Genomic DNA, 22,340 nt, shown 5'->3' on the forward strand with positions numbered 1-22,340 from the left:
CCAAACCTTTATCTTCCCCTGCAGGAGAAAGCTGACCAGGGCGGGAGCAGCAAGGAAGTTTTTGCTGCCCCACCTTCCTTTCACATAGCACATCAGAAATATCATTGAGCAGGAGTTTACCCTAAAGTCTAGGTTCTGAGTCACCTGGGGCCTTGGTTAAAAATTCAGATGCAACCCAGCCTTGGGGACTCGGTTTCAAGAGATGTAGGGTGGGGCCAGGATTCTGCACTTTAACAAGCCCCCAGGTGATTCAGTTGAGAAGCCAAGTTTGGGAAACCTTATCTGTGTGCAAAGATGCAGCTTCCAGAATGCTAATCACTGGGATGCTCAAAAGAGAAAAGACCCGAAATTAAAGAGGATAGCTAGATAAAAAACAGGACACCGGATCAATTTGAATTCAGATAAACAACAATTTTTTAAAGTATAAAAACATCAAATATTGCACAGGATATACTTTTAAAAATACTTGTTTATGTTGCGTCAGGTCTTTGCTGGGGCATGCGGGATCTGCTCCGTGGCGTGCAGGCTCCAGAGCACGTGGGCTCTGTAGTTGGCGGCACGTGGGTTTAGTTGCCCCACAGCATGTGGGCTCTTAGTTCCTCAGTTCAATTCAGTTGCTCAGTCGTGTCCGACTCTTTGCGACCCATGAATTGCAGCACGCCAGGCCTCCCTGTCCATCACCAACACCCGGAGTTCACTCAAAGTCATGTCCATAGAGTCGGTGATGCCATCCAGCCATCTCATCCTCTGTCGTCCCCTCTTCCTCCTGCCCCAATCCCTCCCAGCATCAGAGTCTTTTCCAATGAGTCAGCTCTTTGCATGAGGTGGCCAAAGTACTGGAGTTTCAGCTTTAGCATCATTCCTTCCAAAGAACACTCCTCAACCAGGACTCAAACCCACTTCCCCTGTTCTGGAAGGCAGATTCTTAACCATCGGACCACCAGGAAAGTCCCTGCACAGGGTATACCCGGTACCGTGTGTTCGTGCTCAATCATGTTCGACTCTTTGCGACCTCATGGACTGTAGCCCGTCAGGTTCCTCTGTCCATGGAATTTTTCAGGCAAGAATACTGGAGGGGGTTGCCATTTCCTCTTCCAGGGGACCTTCCTGACCGAGAGATTGAATCCATATCTCCTGCACTGGCAGGCAGATTTTTTACCACTGTGTCACCCTGGAAGCCCTGTACAGGATATACTTGATTAAAAATTAATTGTTTATCTGAAATTAAAATGTAACTAAGTATTACCATTTTTTAGTTTTTGCAAAATCTGGCAACCCAAACTGAAAACCATTTACCATTCCACACCAAAGAACTGACATAAACCACAGCTCATCCGCACAAGGGAATATTTATAGCCACTAAATGGATAGCAGTCATCAACACAGCACTCGCCACGTGCCAGGCCCTCTTCCACCTGCCTCACATTAATGAATTAGTGTAATCTTCCAACAAGAGGCCAGTATTATTGTTCCTGTTTGACAAAAGAGGAAACTGAGGCACAAAGAGGTGAAGTCACTCAGTCAAAGCCACATGGCTAGAGAGAGGCAGAGCCAGGGACTAAACAAAAGTTAGATTCCAGAGGTAAGTACAGATTTAATCATCTTACTGTTCTCTAATGGAAAAATAAATAATAAAAGATACAAAAGACTTAACTCATGCAATCTATTATAAGGTGGAATAATACTTATACCTGATTTCATTACATAAAATTTATATATTAATTATAATACAGGTATTAGAAATGGTTAGGTCACATGCAGCAGGCAGAAGTATAAACTGAAACAACCACTTTGGGGAAAATGCTGGCATATACTATACTGAAGCTATGCAAATAATTCCCTGTAAGCCAACAATCCATTCCTTGATATAAACTTTGGGTCTCCACCAGAGGCAATTTTGCCTACCCTTGAGGGGACACTGGGTACCCTTTTGATTGTCACAACTTGGGGAATGCTACTGGCACCTAGTGGGCAGAGGCCAGGGATGCTACTAAGCATCCTCCAATGCCCAGGACAGCCCCCACCACAAAGAATCATCCAGACCCGCATGTCAACTGTGTCAAGATCTAGAAATTTGATTTACACTCAAGAAAAACACGTGTACCAGTTCAACCAAGAGAGACACTCAGGCACCAACGTTCCTACAAGAGCTGTTAGTAGGAGCCCCAAATTGGAAGCCACCCAAATGCCCATCAACAGGAGAATGGATGAATAAATTGTGGTCTCCTCATACAATGGAATGCTAGATGAGAAGGAGAATGAATGAGCTGCAGCCACACACAACAATGCGGATGAATCTCAAGAACATAGTGTTAGTGAAAGAAGCCATACAGAAAAGAGCGCCTGCTGGGTGATCCTTTCACATGAAGTTCACAAACAGGGAAAACCAACACGTGCTGTTAGGAGTCAGGATGGCTCACCCTGGGACATGGCTGGCAGTGGCTGGGGGCGCTAGATGGGGCTTCTGGGGCAGGGGACAGGGAAGTTCCATTTCTTAATCTGAGTGATGGTTCCATGTTTGTGACAAGTCATTGAGCTGAACATGTATGACCCATGTCCTTTTCTGTATGTTTGGTATAAAAAACAAAATCTAAGGAAATCATGATACAGATTTATCTCAGAAACAGGTGATTTTCATTTTCTTCTTTTTGCTTATGTGTTCTTCCTACAATTTCCACATTGAACATACTTTTTTTTTTTTTTTAATAAATGAGTAGGTCAACAGCATATGCTGTTTATTCATCAGAAATTTGCTGACCCCTGCCATGTGCCATCCTCAGCATGGGGCCCTTGGGGTGGCAGTGGGGGGAGGTGGGAAGGGGCCTCTTTGCCCTCAAGGAGCTCACAGTCGTGGTGAGGGCAGGGAGCAGATGGAACTATAACCCAGGTCTGGGCCACAGCCAGCCAGCAGTTGGGTATTTCATCTGTCCAGCCCAGCGTTTTAAACAATTTGAAACCCCTGCCGCAGGGCCAGATATCCCCAGCTGTCTGGCACTCCTGCTCCCCTACCAAACTTCCTCCTGCTTACCCGGGGCTGAACCCATCACTGATGTTACCTGCCCGCCCCCATGCTCATGGAAGTTTGCCATTCCCCGAATTAGATACTGCAATCAGCACTGTACTAGGACAGAATGATGGACGAGGAAACAAAAATGTACAGGGGTAAAGCGGCTGGGGGAAGAGTGTCAGGGGACTTGCTTTTGACAGGAACACAGACTCAGTAAGAACAAAATTTGCTGTTGTTCAGTCACTATGTTGTGTCTCTTTGCGACCCCATGGACTACAGCATGCCAGGCTCCTCTGTCCTCTACCATCTCCCAGGGCTTGCTCAAACTCAAGTCCATTGAGTCAGTGATGCCATCTAACCATCTCATCCTCTGCCACCCCCTTCTCCTTTTGCCTTCAATTATTTCCCAGCATCAGGGTCTTTTCCAATGAATTGACTCTTGGCATCAGGTGGCCAAAGTATTGGAGCTTCAGCATCAGTCCTTCCAATGAATATTCAGGGTTGATCTCCTTTAGGATTGATTGGTTTGATCTCCTTGCAGTCCAGGGGACTCTCATGAGTCTTCTCCAGCACCACAACTCAAAAGCACCAATTCTTCAGCACTCAGACTTCTTTAAGATCCAACTCTCACATCTCTACATGACTACTGGAAAAACCATCACTACATAAATAAATCAAGTTTTATTTTGACCAACTTTGGGGTAGAGGGGCTATCAACCAGGAAGTCTTAAAGAGTGATGATGGGCCATCAGGGAGGGTCAGCCAGGGTGAATCTGGAGAGGTGCGCAGCACTGAACTTCATTGAGTACTTGCTACGTGCCAGGCAGCACACAAGGGAGTGCTTTACCTGTAGTGTCTTCACTAAACCCAGTGACCCCACTGGACAGATGGGAAAACTGAGGCTCAGAGAATTGATGAGGTTGGCTCAGTGAGGATGGCAGAGCTGAGATACAAACTCAGACCAGGCCTGACTCTAGAGCTAATTCTTTTTTTTTTGAGGGGGGCAGGGGTGAAATAGAAAAGGATAGCTTTACTACTCTGCCAGGCAAAGAGGGGCACAGCAGGCTCCTGCCTTGAAAAACTGTATGTCCCCACCAGAGCTACATTCTTAAACATGAGATTCCCCCCTCCTCTCCCATAGGAGAGCCACGATGCCATGTCAGCACCCCTTCTCCTCTCCTCTCAGGGGTCTGCCCAGAGCTACCAGACCCCCGAGGAGGCACACAAGTTAGGAGAGAAGGGGACAGAGTTGAACCAGGAAAGGCAGAGCAGGTGAGCTACGAAGCACTGCTGCAGGGCCCTGCTGGGAACGCAGTGGAAAATACCAGCTGCTCCAACCAGCATCGCCTTTAATCTCTTCAGAAAATGGATGCTGCTCCTGGGTCCCCAGAGAGCCTAAAGTTCGGGCTGAAGGCTTTCTGGAAAAAAAGCTGTTGCCAGTGTCTTCAGTCACCCCGGGTGACGTCTGACACTCCACCGCGGCACTGGCTGACAAGCGTCTTCAAAGGACAGAAATCGGCAGCTTTGCGGTCTTTTCATACAGATGTCATTCACCCACAGGAAGCGCTCTCCCCGTGCATTGTGAGAGTTATTTTGGTTTAAGGAAGCCAACCCAAGAGCAAATCCAAGAAAGAAATCAAAGGAAGGGGGGGAAAAAGAGCAACTCTGGCAAAAATGAGAAAAAGTGGCATTTGGGTAAAATGCACACAAAACAATCTTTTTCAAGATGATCTTTTTTGAGATCAAGGATGAGGGGGGAGAACTGTGCTGAATGTCAGCAGGTGTGGTGGGCTTAGGAAGATGTATGTATGGGACTTTGTGGGAGTCTGTGGGCCACGTTTAAAGAGTAAGCAAAATCCGTTCTCAATGAGCCAGACTTGCTGGGCTTACATGTGACTATCGAGGAGGGAAGGTGACTTGTGCCTGCTAGGGGGTCCCCAGGGGATTCTCTGAAGAGAGTCTGTGACCCGGTGGAAGGAACAGCCTACATCTACTGATGCTCCACCTGGGAGCTTATCTCTCTGGGTAGTTTACTGACACAACCATGGCTGGGGCGCTGCCCAGCCCCTCCCCAAAAGTTCCTGCAGAAAAACCCTGCAGTCAGTGCAATTCTGCCCAGAGCTGTGTCCAGGTACACCGTGTGGCCTCCCTGTTCGCTCCTCCTCTGCGTGATGTTTTTCAAACAACAGGGAACATCCTGCACCACCGGGCAGGTCAGCACCAGGCCGGGTGGCAGATGTGGCACAGGTCTGGTTCACCTTGTAGAAATCTGGCCATGGAGAATGGAGTGGCCAAGAGTTCCCAGAACATCGCATAGGCAGAACTGTTTTGAAGGGTATTTCTGGTTGTTGGCGGCAGAAATTAAGTCAAAGAGCGTAACATTCCCATCTCCCCCAAAATCCAAAAAACAAACAAAAAACACGAAGTGGGCTCCTGTAATCAAACTACTAAGAGACAGAGAAGGTGGCCTCTGGGACGATTCAACCAGAGTCTGTCTCTCTCCATATCCTGACTCAGCCTCTCCTTACGGGCTGGCTTCATTCTGTCCCCATGAGGCTGTTGGCAATCCTGGCTACAGGCAGCTCTAGGCTTCCTTCCTTCTAGCAGCTCAGCTAGAGAGAAAATAGAGACTCCCCTCTCTGCTTCAGTTGAAAAATCCGGGGGGCACTCTTTGATTAGCCCAGCTTGAGTCATGTGACATACCCCTGAGTAGTGACCAGTCACCTTAGTCAGGGGGGATAGAGTATTCTGATTGGCAGCTCCCCCTCCTCTCCAGATTGAGTCACATGACTGAGGGGAGGAGGCAAGAAACAAGAAGAAGGTCATCACAGGAATGGGGAGCAGCCAGGCAGATACCCCAAGGTGTACCTGCTGCATGCTGAGCAGTGATGCCTGACTGCTGCCTGATTTTGTCATGTCAATGAGCACCTGACTGGCCTCTCCCCAGCATGACTTCTAGTCCATTATCATGAGAGACAGACTCACGACAGCCATTTGGATCACAAACACTGGGCCAAAATCCACTGGACACTCACAAGGTACCAAGTGCTCTGCCAAGTGCCTTCCATGAATAATCTCATTTGATTCTTACAGCAACCCTCTGTCAACCCATTTTACGGTCAGAGAAGCTGATGCTCAGAGAGGCAAAGAACCTCGCCCAGGATCACACACACAGCTTGTAAGAGGCAGAGCTGGTTGTTGAAACTGACTCTGGTAGATTTCAAAGCTAGTGTTCTTTTTTTAAAATTGACGTATAGTTGATTTACAATGTTGTTAATTTCCACTGTACAATAAAGTGATTGTTATACATATATATACCTTAAAAAAATCTTTCCCACTATGGCTTATCACAGGATATTGAATATAGTTTCCTGTGCTTTATCCTTGTTGTTTCTCCATTCTCTGTATAATAGTTTGCATCTGCTAATCCCAAATGTCCAATCCATCCTTCTGCCCCTTCTCCTCTCCCTTGGCAACAAGTCTGTTCTCTATGTCTGTGAATCTTTTTCTGTTTCATTTGGGTCATATTTGAGATTCCACATATAAGTGATATCATATGGTACTTGTCTTCCTCTTTCTTACTTCACTTGGTAAGATAATCTCGAGGTCCATCTGTGTTGCTACCAATGGCATTATTTCATTCTTCTTTATGACTCAGTAGTGTGTCCTTGTATATATGTACCACATCTTCTTAATCCATTCATCAGCAGATGGACATTTAGGTTATTTCTATGTCTTGGCTATTTTAAACAGTGCTACAATGAACACTGGGGTGCATGTATCTTTTTGAATCAAAGTTGTGTCCAGATATATGCCCAGAAGTGGGACTGCAGGATCATACAGCAACTCTATTTTTTTTTTTTTTTTGAGGATCCTCCATACTGTTTTCCACAGTGATGTAACAATTTATATTTCCACCAACACCATTGAGAGTTCCCTTTTCTCCACACCCTATCTAACATTTATTTGCAGACTTTTTAATGATGGCCATTCTGACTGGTGTGAGAGAGTACCTCATTCAGTTCAGTTGCTCAGTCGTGCTTCACTCTTTGTGACCCCATAGACTGCAGCATACCAGGCTTCCTGTCCTTCACCAACTCCCAGAGCTTGCTCAAATTCATATCCGTCAAGTCAGTGATGCCATCCAACCATCTCATCCTCTGTCGTCCCCTTCTCCTCCTGCCTTCAATCTTTCCCAGCATCAGGGTCTTTTCAAATGAGTCAGTTCTTTGCAGCAGGTGGCCAAAGTATTGGAGTTTCAGCTTCAGCATCAGTCCTTCCAATGTATATTCAGGACTGATTTCCTTTAGAATGGACTGGTTGGATCTCCTTGCAGTCCAGGGACTCTCAAGAGTCTGCTCTAACACCACAGTTCAAAAGCATCAGTTCTTCAGCACTCAGCTTTCTTTACAGTCCAACTCTCACATCCATACATGACCACTGGAAAAACTATAGCTCTGACTAGACGGACCTTTGTTAGCAAAGTAATGTCTCTGCTCTTTAATATGCTGTCTAGGTTGGTCATAGCTTTTCTTCCAAGGAGCAAGCGTCTTTTAATTTCATGGCTACAGCCACCATCTGCAGTGATTTTGGAGCCCCCAAAAATAAAGTCTGTCACTGTTTCCATTGTTTCCCCATCTATTTGCCAAGAAGTGATGGGACCAGATGCCATGATCTTAATTTTCTGAACGTTGAGCTTTAAGCTAACTTTTTCACTCTCCTCTTTCACTTTCATCAAGAGGCTCTTTAGTTCTTCTTCACTTTCTGCCATAAGGGTGGTATCATCTGCATATCTGAGGTTATTGATATTTCTCCCGATAATTACCTCACTGTAATTTTTTAAAAATGTTTATTTATTTGGCTGCCATGAAGTGATGGGACCTGATGCCATGATCTTAGTTTTCTGAATGTTGAGCTTTAAGCCAACTTTTTCACTCTCCTCTTTCACTTTCATCAAGAGGCTCTTTAGTTCTTCTTCACTTTTTGCCATAAGGTTGGTGTCATCTGCATATCTGAGGTTATTGATATTTCTCCTGGCATTCTTGATTCCAGCTTGTGCTTCATCAAGCCCAGTGTTTCTCATGATGTACTTACTCTGCATATAAGTTAAATAAGCAGGGTGACAACATACAGCCTTGACGTACTCCTTTTCCTATTTGGAACCAGTCTGTTGTTCCATACTTTGGCCACCTGATGCGAAGAGCTGACTCATTTGAAAAGACCCTGATGCTGGGAAAGATTGAGGGCAGGAGAAGGGGATGATAGAGGATGAGATGGTTGGATGGCATCACCGACTCAATGGACATGGGCTTGGGTGGACTGCGGGAGTTGGTGATGGACAGGGAGGCCTGACGTGCTGTGGTTCATGGGGTTGCAGGGTTTCAGACACGACTGAGCGACTGAACTGAACTGAACTGATTTGGCTGCATCTTAGTTGTGGTAAGCTGGCTCTTCGTTGCAGTGTGCAGGGTTTTCTCTAGTTGCAGCACACGGGCTCTAGAGCACTTGGGCTCCGGAGTTGTGGCGCACAGGCTTAGTGGCCCTTGCACCAGATGGGATCCTGGCTCCCTGACCAGGGATCAAATCCACATCCCCTGCATTGTAAAGCGGATTCTTAACCACTGGACCACCAGGGAAGTCCCAACCTCACTGCAGTTTTTATTTGCATTTCTCTAATAATTCAAAGTTAGCATTCTTAATACTGACCCCATTCTGACCCTCAGAGAAAAACACTTAAAAGAGTCAAGCTCCCATAAAGAACCACAAGGGGACAGAAGCAGGCCCCCAGGTACAATGACCACAGAATGACCCTCTAGCACAGAGATACTTGTCACCTGTACAGAGCTGAACCCCCTTCCATCACTCACCCAGGACCTGCCACCAGTGGGTGATCAACAAATATTGGCTGAACTGGATCCAAACCCTGGAAAAAGTTAGGATGGAGAGGCTCCCCAGGGGATGTTTGGCCTCTGGTCTCTGTGACCAGAGAGTGATTCTCCCTGTGACCACGGAGTGATAAAGTGGGCCTTGAGTCCAGGGCAAGTGACAAGTGTCAGATCACCTGAGAAGCAGAGGCACTGCCAGACGTTCTAAAGAAGGATCCCAGAGGAGAAACTCAATCTTCCACGACACTGGAAGGACTTCGTGTCTAGTAACATGGAGACAAGATAACCTGAAATGCTCACACTACAAAATATCCAGAAATAATGGCTGAAACATACCAACACCCCTTTAGATATATAGGTCAGCTCAGTGAGAAAGTTAAGAGAAATTCTCAAGGGCCAAAGCTAAAGAGGAAACTGAAAGTCAGACTCCTAAGTATGTGAACTAACACTGCAGTGCCCCTGACAACGAAAGGGTGGGACAGGTGCCCATTTTAGTCCCTAGATCTTCACCCTCAGTGAGAGTGGGTCAGAACACATCTATCCACTAACGCAGAAAGAAGAGAACAATGGGATTTGATCTGTCGTGGCCCTGTTTCTAGATTAGAAAACCAAAAAAGCAGTTTTCCCTGGTAATTCATAACCAAAGATCTGCCCTCAAACGGGTTTACAGGTCAGTTTTATACTACCCTTCAAGTTTTCAGACTTGTGTACACCAGCATCAGCTGGACACACAGATTTCCGGGCTCTACCCCCAGAATTCCTAATTCAGAAGATCAGGGATGGGACCAAGAATTTTCATGTCTAAGTTCTCAGATGCTTTTGGTCCAAGGACCACACTTGGAGAACCATTGCTGTCAATGAAGCAATTAATACACAAAAGTAATTTCCCTCTAGTAATACCCCTGGACACTAAGCAAAAGTGAATACAAAATCTCTAGAGCAGGAGTGAGCCAACTATGACCCTCAGGGCCAAATCCCACCCGCCTGCAGGCCAAATCCAGCCACATCCATTCAGTTACTTATTTCTGGTTGCTTCTGTTGCACAACAGCAGAGCTGAGTTGTTGCATCAGAACCCACAATATTAAGCATATTTGTTACCTGGCCTTTTACAGAAAAAGCTGGCCAACTTCTACTCTAGAGGTAACCGAGGCCACACAAAATTCCCAGAGATTCAATTCTCCTAAAGATGAGCTTAAAATCCAAAATTACAATATACACAGGGAAACAGTCTACTATATGTGAGAATAAATAGACACAACTAGCAGAATCAGATATAAGAACTTCAGATAAAGGAATTGTAATATACAGATTATAAATGTAACCAAGGGGCAGAGCTTGCATTTAGCAACTCTGAGGTCAATCAAGTGTGAGATCCACTGTGTGCCAGGCTTTGGGCCAAGTGTTTTTACATGGTCCAAATCCTTTTCACATGAAGAACTCCACATCAAGTATGAGACTGAGGCTCAAAAATGTTTCTTCATCTTCCTAACTTTATACAGCAAATATGAAACAGAGCCAGGATGAAACCTAGGCTTTGGCCAAAACCCAGTTCTAGAAGGTTCTAGAGCATCTGACTCACTTGGTGATCCACAGTAGGGGCTGGAAGCTCATAACTTGCAGTACCCAGCTAAATATGGAGAACCCAACAATCTCCTGAAACTACATGCAAAATGCTATGTGTCTCAATCAACAGTGTTCCTGAAGAGAGGATACATAGCTTTCATCAGATTCTCAAAGCCGAAGAACCCCACAGATAGACAGATCCAAATGCAAACCTTCTTGCCACACCACACCAGAACCCTGTTAATAACTAACATTTCTCGTGCATGATGTTAAGCACCATTTGAAATTTGTAAGAATATGCTTGTTTAAATCCCACACAATCCTTTGAGGAAGTACTTTTTACCATCCCCATTTTACAGATGAGAAAACTGAGGCTACAGAAGGGTCAAGTAACTTGCCTGGGGTCCCACAATTAACAAGTGGCAGAACAGGAACCTCAGAGTAGAACCCACTCACCTGCACGCTTTAACTCCTGCCTCCTGCTGCATGTAGTAAGCAGCCATCCAGTTCTGAAACCAATTACTTATCCATACAAGTTTGGAGGGCCTGGGGTCTTTCCTATCTACCCTGGAGCCATTTCTACATGCACAATAAACATGAGGGTACTTCTACTCTCATTTCAGAGCAAAGCTCCCTCCCAATTCCAATCTTCATGTCCAGAAAAAAATTTTAAGGCCAGCCAGACATGAATAGGACACTTCTCGGGGTGTGAGCATTATCCTGTCCCCCACCACCTTGCCTGGCGCCAGCCCAGACACCAACTACCTACTTGGCTGCTGCTTTGCTCATCTCCAGCGTAAACACACATTTACCCAATTTTTCAGAATGAGCAATATTTACTCAACAGCCCAGAATGGCTCATATGGAACTATTAAACCCCATTGCCTCAGTCTGCAGCTTGGAGTGCGATAATGAATCAGTATTTTGGAGTGATTACGATGCTAATAAGAATGTGTGAGGCACAGAATATCACTATGCAGGGGCAACCGCCAAATCCCCTGGACTCCCTGCCTCCGAATCTCTCTTTCGGGAATTGCACCATTCCGGAGACCAGCCTGCCTGGGAACCTCCAGCCCCCGAGGCGGGCCATGCTTGAGTTACTGGAACACAAAGCAGATGGAAAACAGAAGCCTACCATTTTGCAGAGGGCGGGCCCCGCTATGCCAGCCCTCATCAGAAATGTGGGGAGTGACGGTGCCCACCTCCTGACAGCCCCAAAGGCCCCAGAGCTCCCTATTCTGGAAGGACGTTGAGTTTCAGCACAGCATTTCACACACTCAAACATGCACAAATATTGGAGAAAAAAATACTTGTTCCCTCAGGCTGCATGCCTGAAGCAATGTTGGATCTGGTGGATTTTTTTTTTCTTTTGGATCTTTCTCTTTTCACAAGCCCCTAGGTAAATATAAGTGGCAAAAAGAAAGCATATATTTGAATGTGGTGAGGCCTCTCCTGCTCCTCTCCCCATCTGCCCAGAAAAATCACTCTATTCCTGTCTCTGCCTTGACCTGTACATCCTGCCTTGACCAGTGTTCCATCCTGTACACTGATATTTTCTGGATGCCTGGAAAGGCCAGGCATGCACTTTCCAGCCAGGGGAGAGTGGTGGATGCAGCTGAGTCTCCTTATCTAGGCACTCCCCCCACCCCGGCCCCGAGGCCCTTAAACCCCTCCAATTCTCCTCTTTCACCCCTCCAATGCCCACTTCACCCAGTCACAGTTACCCTCTGTTTCAGAATAAAGACCTCAGCAGGGTCTACGAGCCCCATTTGAGTCAATCCTGTCTACCCCACTTCAGCCACACTTCTCAGAACCAGAGGTATGTCTTCCCACCCGAGGACCTTTGCCTGTGTTGCTCCCTTCTTCTGCCTGGATGACCGTGGCCCCTCTTCACTTGGCTAACTCAGGAGTCCTTCCTTAACTTCCAGATTAAATCTGTTATACAGTATCATCATTCCTAGATCATTTCCTCCACAGCCTTTTACAGGGTTTGCAATTTCATATATGTGTGATTATTTGATTAATGTCAGTCTCTTGAGGGATTTCACTTCTAAGCACCGTAGAGACCAACAGTGCCATCAGGGCAGACAGCATGTCAGTGCTGATCACCAGGGCATCACAAGGGCATAGCCTGGACCTGGCACATAGTAGGTGCTGGATAAACAAAGATGACTGATTGACTGCGTGAATAAATTCCTGCACCCCAGCCCCTCCCATACTACTTCCTTTGGCTGTTTCTTCACTGAGCTAGACCTCATAGCTTTTCAAGCCTTTTCTACAAGGCCCTGTCTTATCTACTGCAAAGTGTCACGTTCACATTACAAGCACCAAATAAATATTTGATCACAATAAAATGTTTGTGGATCCTCAACCAGAACAGCCCCGTACCCTTTCCTTGGTTTGGCTGAGCGTTGAGAGTGTTTGTGTGTGTGTGTGTGTGTACATCTATATTTCTACAGCAGAGTCTTCAACAGAAACATACACACCAGCACAGGCAGAAAAATACATACACGTGAACGTGTCCATCACATTCATCTGAAAAGGGTTAAGTGAGAAGCCCCTGCACGCTGGCACAAGTGCTGGAGGAAGAAGAGGGTACCAAACAGACTTGCTATGGGCTGCACACGAGCTTGCTCTGTGTTAGTCCTCAGTTAAATGCTTCCAGGCCAATTCACTGATCTAATCCAACCATACTTCCTGAGAGAGGCTTTGAGGCTCTGAGAGACAGAGAAGCTGAGGCACAGAGGAGAGAGCACTGGCCTGAAGTCTCACTGACAAGGGCAGAATTTGAACCCAGGACTACTTGACTTTGGAGCCAGATTCTTGGTCTTGAGAAAAGAGCCAAAGACATAAAACCAGAAATGCAACTTTTTTCCCATCACTGGAGTGTTTTAAAAAACACTTAGGGATGCCCAGGGACATGGTCTGGCTGAGGAAAGAGTGATCCATTCACTTCATGGAATATTAGACCAGTAAAACACTTGATCTGAAGACAATGATGATGTGGAAAAGGCCAATGCCAGTGTTAAGTGAAAAGACCACAAAACAGAAGTAGCCATACTTCTGATGGCAAACCAGGACAGGCAGACGGAGGCACACTGAAGCGCTAAGGGGACCTGTGTTGCTGGTACCTTCTTCCTCTCCTTTTCTCATTCTAAAATCCTCCACGTGGCAATATGGCTTTTATAAGATGAAATTAATTTTTAAAATCCCTTCTTTTCCTTTCAGTCACAGGATTCCCTGATAATCCTCTGTGGTCAATGCCTTCCTCCCTACCCCACAAACCAAAAAAGCTTTCTTCAGCTCCTCTTGGTCCTCTAACAACTCAGGAAGGAAAATAGGAAAAAGAAGGCAGAGAAGGCAGGAAAAAGAAGACATGGTGCTATTGCATGCAGGGATCCTAGGGATGCAGAACTGGGGAGAAGTGTGTGTGTGTGTGTGTGTGTGTGTATACACACACCAGTGAGTGTATGTACATGTGTGCAGGGATCCTAGAGATGTAGAACTGGCAAGGAGTGTGTGTGTGTGTGTGTGTATACGCACCAGTGAGTGTATATACACATGTGTGCCGGGATCCTAGAGATGCAGAACTGGCAATGAGTGTGTGTAAGTGTGTGTGTGTGTGTGTGTGTGTGTGTGTTTGTGTACAGGCCAGTGAGTGTATGTGCATATGCGTGCATGTAAGTGCATGCGTGTGTGCCTGTGGCTGAGGATGCCGTGGGCCTGTGGCTTTCCAAGCAGTCTTACCAACCAGAGCCTGGCTTCCACACAGCTACAGTGAGGAAAATCCCAGAGCCACCTCCAAGTAGGGGAGGCACCCCAAGGCAGAGAAATAGCAGGTGTCATCACTTGCTTTCTTTCTAAGGCCTCGAGCTCCTCTGGTTGGAGGAAACGTTACCATGTCATTTCCCTTGATCTTTATCACTGACACCTGGCCATCTGGAGGATCAAATGGATAACAGGGAGAAAAGGGGGAGCAGGCATCAAGCCTCTCTGCTCCTGATGGCAGCCGCAGCAGCCTAACTCCTGCCCTGGCTCTCGGAGAAGCAGCCTTGTCTTGTCCACACTGCACAGAGGCCACAGGCTCCAACGGAGCCTCCCAGAGTGGGCTGGGCCAGGATGGGTCTGAGGGAAGTAGAATTTGCTCCTTTCAGTATCTTCACATCAAATTCAACCCCTGCTTCTCAGTGAGGTCCTGAAAGTTTAGGAGTTGCTCCCCAAAACTTTCTGGGAGCAGCAAAAGTGTTGTGCCATCAACAGATATTTATTGAGCATCTAAGATGTGCCAAGCTCTGTGCATGTGACAAAAGTCAACAAGACAGACACAAACGCTGCCCTTATGGGTCTTAAAACAGACAAGGCAAGCAATCCCAATGAACTGTGATGTAATATAATTATGGGGGAAGCCCCCTGATCCTGCCAGAAGGTTCAGGAAAGCCTCCGAGCTTGGAGATGTGAAGGATGAGGGAAATTTGTCAGGCAGAGTGATGACAAGAGAATTCCTGGCAGGAGGAACAGTATATGCAAAGTCTGGAGGTAAGAAAGCGTAAGGCATTTGTGGACCCGATAATAATTTAAGTCTGGATGGGGAGCTGGTGACAAGGAAGTGTAGTAAGAGATGAAATGGTGGAGGCAGATGCACGTGCGAGGAGGTAACCACAACAGGTCTTGTAAGCCAAGGTATAAATTTGGACTTCATCCCTTAAGCAACAGGGAGTCATTGAAAGTTTTTAAGTGGAGGAGAGGGTGTGGTGACCTGATTTCACTTTTCAATAAAGCTCACTCAAGGTAGAGCTCAGGGCCCTCAACTCTTGGTTTTAACTTCAGAATCAAGCAAGGGCATCACCATGTGACCTAAGTCACTGCCCCTTCCCCACCATGGTTTCCTGGGGATGCATGCCTTCTACAGAGTCCTGTTACTAACCAAAAAAACCATGTAAGCTGGGACGGATGCCTGGAATTCTTACCCCAGGCAACACCTCTCCAACCCTCAGTCTTGCCCATCTGAGGTAAGATTCAACCTGCTTCCTCCAATTGGGAGGGTTAAATGAGCTCAGATTTGTCAGGGGCTCAGCAGGGCACTTGGTGCTGGAAAAGCACTTCATAAATAGGCTACTAAAATGTTTCTTTTCACTAGTTTAGAACCTCCTTAAGCAGTGAGACAGACTTGAAGACCCAGGGCCCACAGGTCCAATTTGATATTTATGAATAGGCAAACCTGTTGTGTGCCCAGCATTTAATTATTTTCAATTTCTTCCCTGCATTTACATCTTAAAGGAATGTTCATAAAACCCAAGTTTCTGGCTTCTCTTGAAAACCTGAACCATCTGCTTAAACCCACTACAGCACAGGCCCTCAAACACCCTTGAAGGCGTGACCAGCGTCTTCTACCCCAGCTCCAACTGTCAGACCAGCTGGAGGGTGACCTCAAGGTGGGGAGTTTCCCAGAGCTCAGGGCTAAAGATGCTAAATCTGGGTAGGAGGCAGTCAGGGGACAGAGGGGCTGCCGGGCGGAGCCCCCTTTCTGGCACAAAGGCCCCCTCAACCCACTTTCTCTTTGGTAATATCCCTTCCAAATCATCCCGTCCTTCTTTCAATATCTAAGGAGCTTTGCACTTAAAAAAAACAAAAAAACAAAAAAAACCCAGCTCCATTCTGTGGCCCTGAAGGCCCTGTGTGATCTGACCTCTGTTACCTCTTAAATTCATCTGCCACTTCCCCACCTCTAGGATGCAGAGAGCCATGAGTCGGGGGCAGGTGGGTGGAGTGGAAATCCAGCAAAGAAAGAAGAGGTTGCCTCATTTTGCAGATGAAGATAACCGAGGCATAAATGAGACCCTCACTGAAATCAAAAGGGTCCAGGAATCAGCCAGTGGTCCTACACCCATCACTAGGAGGGCCCGGCTATCTCTGCCTAGCAGCCCCTCATCAGAAGGGCCCTGGCCTTATCAGGACATTTGCAGGACATGGTCCTCTCCCACTCACAAACCCACCATGCTCAGTGGAGGTCTGCAAATATTTGTCAGAAACCAGGTCCGGTTCCAGAAATGGAAAAGTAACCCTCCTGCCCCAAAAACCCTGCAGAGGGGCCTCCTTGGCTTATAAGCACCTCTCCAGCTGGCGAGCATGGCAGGTGCCCTTATCTGCAAGGATGCAGCAAAATGCTCCCTCGGGCCCCACCCTCTCGGCTGCCCTCCTCTACCTTCTCTTGGACCTGCAATCTGAGAATTGCTCCATCCCTCTCTCTCTCTCTCTCTCTCTCTGTTTCTCTACTATGTTCTCCCTTCCTCCCCAGCCAGGGAAATGGGGGGTAAAAAATCTCCCAAGATCCCCAATTTAAAATAAAATCAGATCTTTTTCTCTCCCCTTCTTTACTACCTAATAACCACACTTGTGTGAAGTTGATGCTCTATATAACGAAAAGAGAAGCCTCCTTGGAGAGGGTACAATCAGACAATTTTTAAGATCACGGAGCATTAGACCATTCCCAACTGGGTTTACTAATCAAACAGCCAAATCCTTCATAACCAGCCAATCCCTACAGGGCAATTAAATCCTTCCCCTTTAAAACACTTGCCACACTGTCTGGGGACAGAAAGAAAAATTTGCAAAATTCATTTGATAAATTAGCCAGGGAAAAGAAAGGAGTGAATCAAGCTTTGTTCTTTTCATTTTTTTTAATTATGGAATTCACAATGCCTGAATAATGTTTAATAAGAACTATGAAAATTCCTAACAGTATTACAACACAACACAAAAGAATTAACCTGGTTACCGTGAAAAATTGCATATTTAATTAAGAACAGAGAGTTCAAAACTATCCAGAGATTTCAAAAGTGCTGTTGCCTGAGGGGCCAAATTACATGCTTCCAGGGCTGCTAACGGAGTTAGCGCGTTCAGTCATTACCCAGGCGTTCCCATTAAGTGACTCTGGGCAGATGACATCAAATTCATTTCAAAAGCACCAGGAACTGAAGCATTCACTTGGGTAGTTTAAGGGAAGGCAACTATCCTGCTGGTACAAATCAGACCCCTTGTTGATAAAGGCAATAATTAAAGAATAATGTTAATTAGCTGCTTTTATTTGAAGAAAAGTACGGTAGTTGGAGGGCTTCCAGGCTGTTGAGGTGGGAGTCGCTCTTTCTGGAAAAAGTGGAGGCTGCTGGAGGGAATGGGGAGCCTGGGGACCCACAGGAAGAGAGAAAGATGGCAGGGGCAGGGGTGGGGAGACAAGACAGGGCCAGTTAAGGAGGATGTTGGCCTGGGCTGCCCGAGGCCTGGGTCCCCATGTTAGAATCAGCCTGGTCCCCCCGAGGCCTTCAAGGGGAGCAGCTCAGAGAGCCATGCAAGATGGCCCTGCCAGTCTCTTGAGCACCGTCACCGTCAGGCCCACTTCCACCATGGCAGACTCTGGCCAACTCAGATCTCCCTGTTCAACCATTTCCCGTCACAGCCACTCCCCTCACCCTGCCATCTCTGTAACACCTGCCTCCCTTACACAACCTCCTGTCTCTCTTCATGGCCTATCACACTCGGTGCTGAATCACCACCACCATCACCACCCTTACTAGAGCAGACTGTTTTCCTAAAGATGGCTACCACAATATCCCTCATGCTTTTCCCGCACTGTGATCTTGACACTCCTCCCATCAAGCAGTGTGGTCTACATCCCCTCGTTTGGAACCTGGGTGGTCTTTGGTAGCTGCCTTGACCAACTGAGAAGATGGAAATGACACCAGCGACTTCCAAGGCTAGATTAGGAAAACACCTTCTCTTCACCTCACTCTCTTCAGGACATTCACCCTTGGAATCTGGCCACCATGCTGTGAGGAAGCCCAACGTAGTCCACACAGAGAGACCATATGAAGAGGCTACACGTCGGTGCTCTGGCTGGTAGCTGAGGTCTCAGCTGACAGCCAGCATCAACTGCTAGATGTATGACTTGTTGAGTTACCCCCGAACTGTGAATGTTCCCAGCTGAAGCCCCAGATAACACAGAGCAGAAACAAGCTGACTCAGCTGGGCTCTGTTCTAATTCCTGACTCTTAAGATTCTGACTCACAATATAAATAGTTATTTTACCCAGTAAGTTTTGGGGTGGTTTGTTACACGGCAGTAAATAACTGATACAGTAACATAAATCACACATTTTAAGTACTATCCTCATCCCCAAAATCCCTCTTTCCTCACAGACCTAGTGACGAGGCCCAGGACAAGAAACAGATCAGTGGACCTGACCGCTAGTGACAAGAACTTCTCGCAAAGAAAGCCATAATTAACCTCCACCTATGGCACCCCACTCCAGTACTCTCGCCTGGAAAATCCCATGGACAGAGGAGCCTGGTAGGCTGCAGTCCATGAGGTCGCTAAGAGTCGAGCAACTCTTAGCTAAGACTGAGCAACTTCCCTTTCACTTTTCACTTTCATGCATTGGAGAAGGAAATGGCAACCCATTCCAGTGTTCTGCCTGGAGAATCCCAGGGACAGAAGAGCCTAGTGGGCTGCTGTCTATGGGATCGCACAGAGTCAGACATGACTGAAGCAACTTAGCAGCAGCAGCAGCAACGTCTCTTTAGTCAACTCTCAACAGCCCCTGGGTGCTTGCTTCCCTGGTGGCTGAGAAGGTAAAGAATCTATCTGCCTGCAGTGCAGGAGACCTGAGTTCATATCCCTGGTCTTGATCCCTGGTCTGAGAAGATCCCCTAGAGAAGGGAATGGCTACCTACTCCAGTATTTGTGCCTGGAGAATTCCATGGACAGAGGAGCCTGGGGGGCTACAGTCCATAGGATTGCAAAGTATTGACCACGGCTGAGTGACTTAATACTTCCACGCCTTTCAACAGCCCCTGGGATCCCTAAGCACCTGCTGTGTGCAGGGACAGGAAGGACTCGGCAGACCACAGGGTCTAGCGTGGAGGGGAGATAAGACAGGAAGCACCATGGTGTGGAAAACAAACTGAGACCCCACACAACTGAGCGCTCTGCCTAGGACCCATGGCTGGTTCAGGCTCTGATCCACCAGACTCCAGTGAAGTGGTTTGATTCTCATTAGCAAGGTGCTTAATTAGGGCAGCTCATCAATATATCCCAGAGAAACAAATTATGTCCTGGCCCAAGCCCACTTACCTGCTGGCAGCTGGGCCAGCCCCAACCCACTAAATAGGCTATCCTGGGCAGGATGCAAGGGAACACGCACTGATGGGGCAGCTGGGCTGGCTCTAGGGACTCAGGGGCGGCGGGCAGGGGGAGCTGCCTCCCCCGGAGCACCCCACCTTGGAAGCCAAGAGGGAAGCAGGAGCTGGGCCTGGGTTTCTCTCCTCCCTGCTCTGGGGAGGCAGAAGGCCTCAGAAGGCCTCACCCACCACGAGATGCCAAGATGCTCTGCTCTGCTCAGAGAGTAATTTTTTTCCAGAGATGAATTTTGCAAAGTAGGCCAAGGGCTGTGGGACCAACCCCCTTGCTTGCAGAGGCTGAGAACACCCTACCAGGGACAGCGCTGGTTCAGCGAGGCTCACAGGCTGCTGGCCCAAGGGGCCCCGGGTCCAGCTACCCCAGGATGTGAAGGGCAGAAAACAGGCCTGGCTCCTCTCAGGAGTCCCTGCACAATCACCAGCTCTGACCTTGACTCCTGGAACCCTGACATCTCGGCTGCTTATCAGTGCCCACTCCCCGGAATCCTGGCCCTTGCCTCCACTCCTGCCAGCCGGCACTGTTCATTGTGAACAAAACATCAGCACATAAGACCTTTGCAAGGCAAATCTGCATGTAGTCCCTTCCCAGTTGTACAGTCTCTGCTTTGGGTAGTCACAGGAATACCAAGCGGCAGGAGAACCTACAAACATAGGAGGAACTCTGGAGTCAGACTGACCCTGCTCAGCGACCCTGGGCCAGTAACTTGACCTCTTTGTGCCTCACCTTTCTCCTCTGCGAAATGGTAGCATTAATAGTGTCTACATCACAGAACTGTTATGGAAATTACCTCATTTAAATGGTGGTTTTCTTTTTAATATTTACTTTTATTTATTTTGCTGTGCTCGATCTACTTGTGGCACATGGGATCTTTGATCTTGGTTGTAGCATGTGAACTCTTTAGTTGCAGCATGTGGGATCTATTTCTCTACCCAGGGATTGAACCTGGGCACCCTGCGTTAAGAGCATGGTGTCTTAGCCACTGAATTACCAGGAAAGTCCTTAAATGATATTTATTAGGAAGTACCTAAGAGCTGGGCCTGACACAGAGCCACCTCTGATAAATTGTTAAATTTAAAACCAAAAACAAAAAAATACAAAAAAACCCCACAAAAACCTTCAGCACTCCTTTCATCCCTAACAGTCATGTAAATTCTGCCCATTTTCCGGAATGGTTGCACTGAGGCCAGACAGGGCAGAATCACCTCCACACCAGTCACTATGTCAGCACAGCTGGTCCCTAGAGTGAAGCTGCAACTCATATGCCTATGGAGGCTGCACAAATAGCATCAGTGGGACAACTGGGCCCAGCGGGGGCTGTGCAAAATGGGGAACCCTCTCCATCCCCATCGCCATTACACATCTCAGCTGACTGCTGCCCTGTCTGAAATGCAGGCCCAGGCATGCTGGCTCTTCTGCTGAACAGAAGCCAGGAACCTCAGTTTTTACATCGTGACCTCTGATCTGGGCACCAAATATTCAGCATTCACCAACTGCCACACTAGTTACTGAAGCTAATATAGAGTAATGAGTTCACCATCTGATGAGGGAGACCAGCAAGGCACCAGGGAATCAACCGGTGGCCTAGAAAAGCAGCCCAGGCCAGGGATGTCCAAGCAGGAGACAGAGGGTGCCCAACTCAGCACTGAGTCAGGGAAGGAGGGCTGGGGCCAGCAAAAAACAAGGGGAACAGTATCTCAGGCAGAGAACAGCAAACACAAAGGCTGCAAAGTATAAGCAGCGTGGTAGTTTGGGGATAGAAAGGATATAGGAGTTTGGGGAGCAAGACAGAAAGCTGAGGCTGGAGACTATGTAAGCAGCTGGTAGATTTTCAGAAGCTATAGAAACTCCTGGGGCATAATCCCATCTCTATTGGGGAAAGGCTGTATGTTTATGCGGAGCCTCTAGACTTCTCTGGGCGCTTGTGGGTTAGCAGGTCGCTCTCACTGGAGCAGGTGTGCAGCCCTCAGACAGCCCCAGAGAAGCCATATGGAAAGCACCCCCTTGAAGGAAGAGAGTCCTTAGTTCTCTGCCTCCATAGCCTGAAATCATCACTCCCACTACTGAGGAGAGAGGTAATAGGGAGCAGGCGTGACAGCAAGGGATAGAATAACATTGACGGAACACTTGGTACATGCTAGGCTCCAAGCTGAGCCCTTCACATAGATTACCTCATTTCCTCTACCCCTATGAGGTGACTATTATTGCTTTCCCCATTTCACAGGGGAGGAAACTGAGGCATGAGGCATGGCTTCAGCACACAGGCAAGAGAGGAGACAACCTGTCTGTCAGAAGCCCCACTCTACCCCTGAACTGAGCTAGCAACCCGACGTTTCTTCCTCCTGAGGGATCAAGTTGGGGCTAGGGAGAAAGGTGGGTGCAGCCGCCAGCTCTGAGGAGAAGGACCTGCCGGCTGACCCTGCATGACCCCGAGTTACCACCAATGCAGCAAGATCAATACTTGTGAGCTTTGGGGCTGTGCTGAGCTTTGGGGAAATCATTAAATGCTATACCAAACTAGCCAAAAAATAACTGCATGGCAAGGAGACCAAAAGGAGCTGCTGCTTGGGATACACACTAAGGTGCCTGCATGGACAATGACACACACATGAGTGTACACACAAGTCACCCATGTGTAGATGCAGATACATAGACACATGTTCAAAGACACTCAGAAAGACATGAAGACACACTC

The 22,340-nt window shown here is 47.4% G+C and overlaps 1 protein-coding gene across 2 annotated transcripts in view; it reads right to left on the bottom strand.

Moving 5' to 3' along the window:
* CUX2 (cut like homeobox 2) overlaps positions 1–22,340 on the bottom strand; it is a 277,595-nt gene that overhangs the window by 236,746 nt on the left and 18,509 nt on the right. The window lies entirely within an intron of this gene.

This window comes from Bos indicus x Bos taurus, chromosome 17, assembly GCF_003369695.1.
Source record: "Bos indicus x Bos taurus breed Angus x Brahman F1 hybrid chromosome 17, Bos_hybrid_MaternalHap_v2.0, whole genome shotgun sequence".
Classification (NCBI taxonomy): Eukaryota; Metazoa; Chordata; class Mammalia; order Artiodactyla; family Bovidae; genus Bos; species Bos indicus x Bos taurus.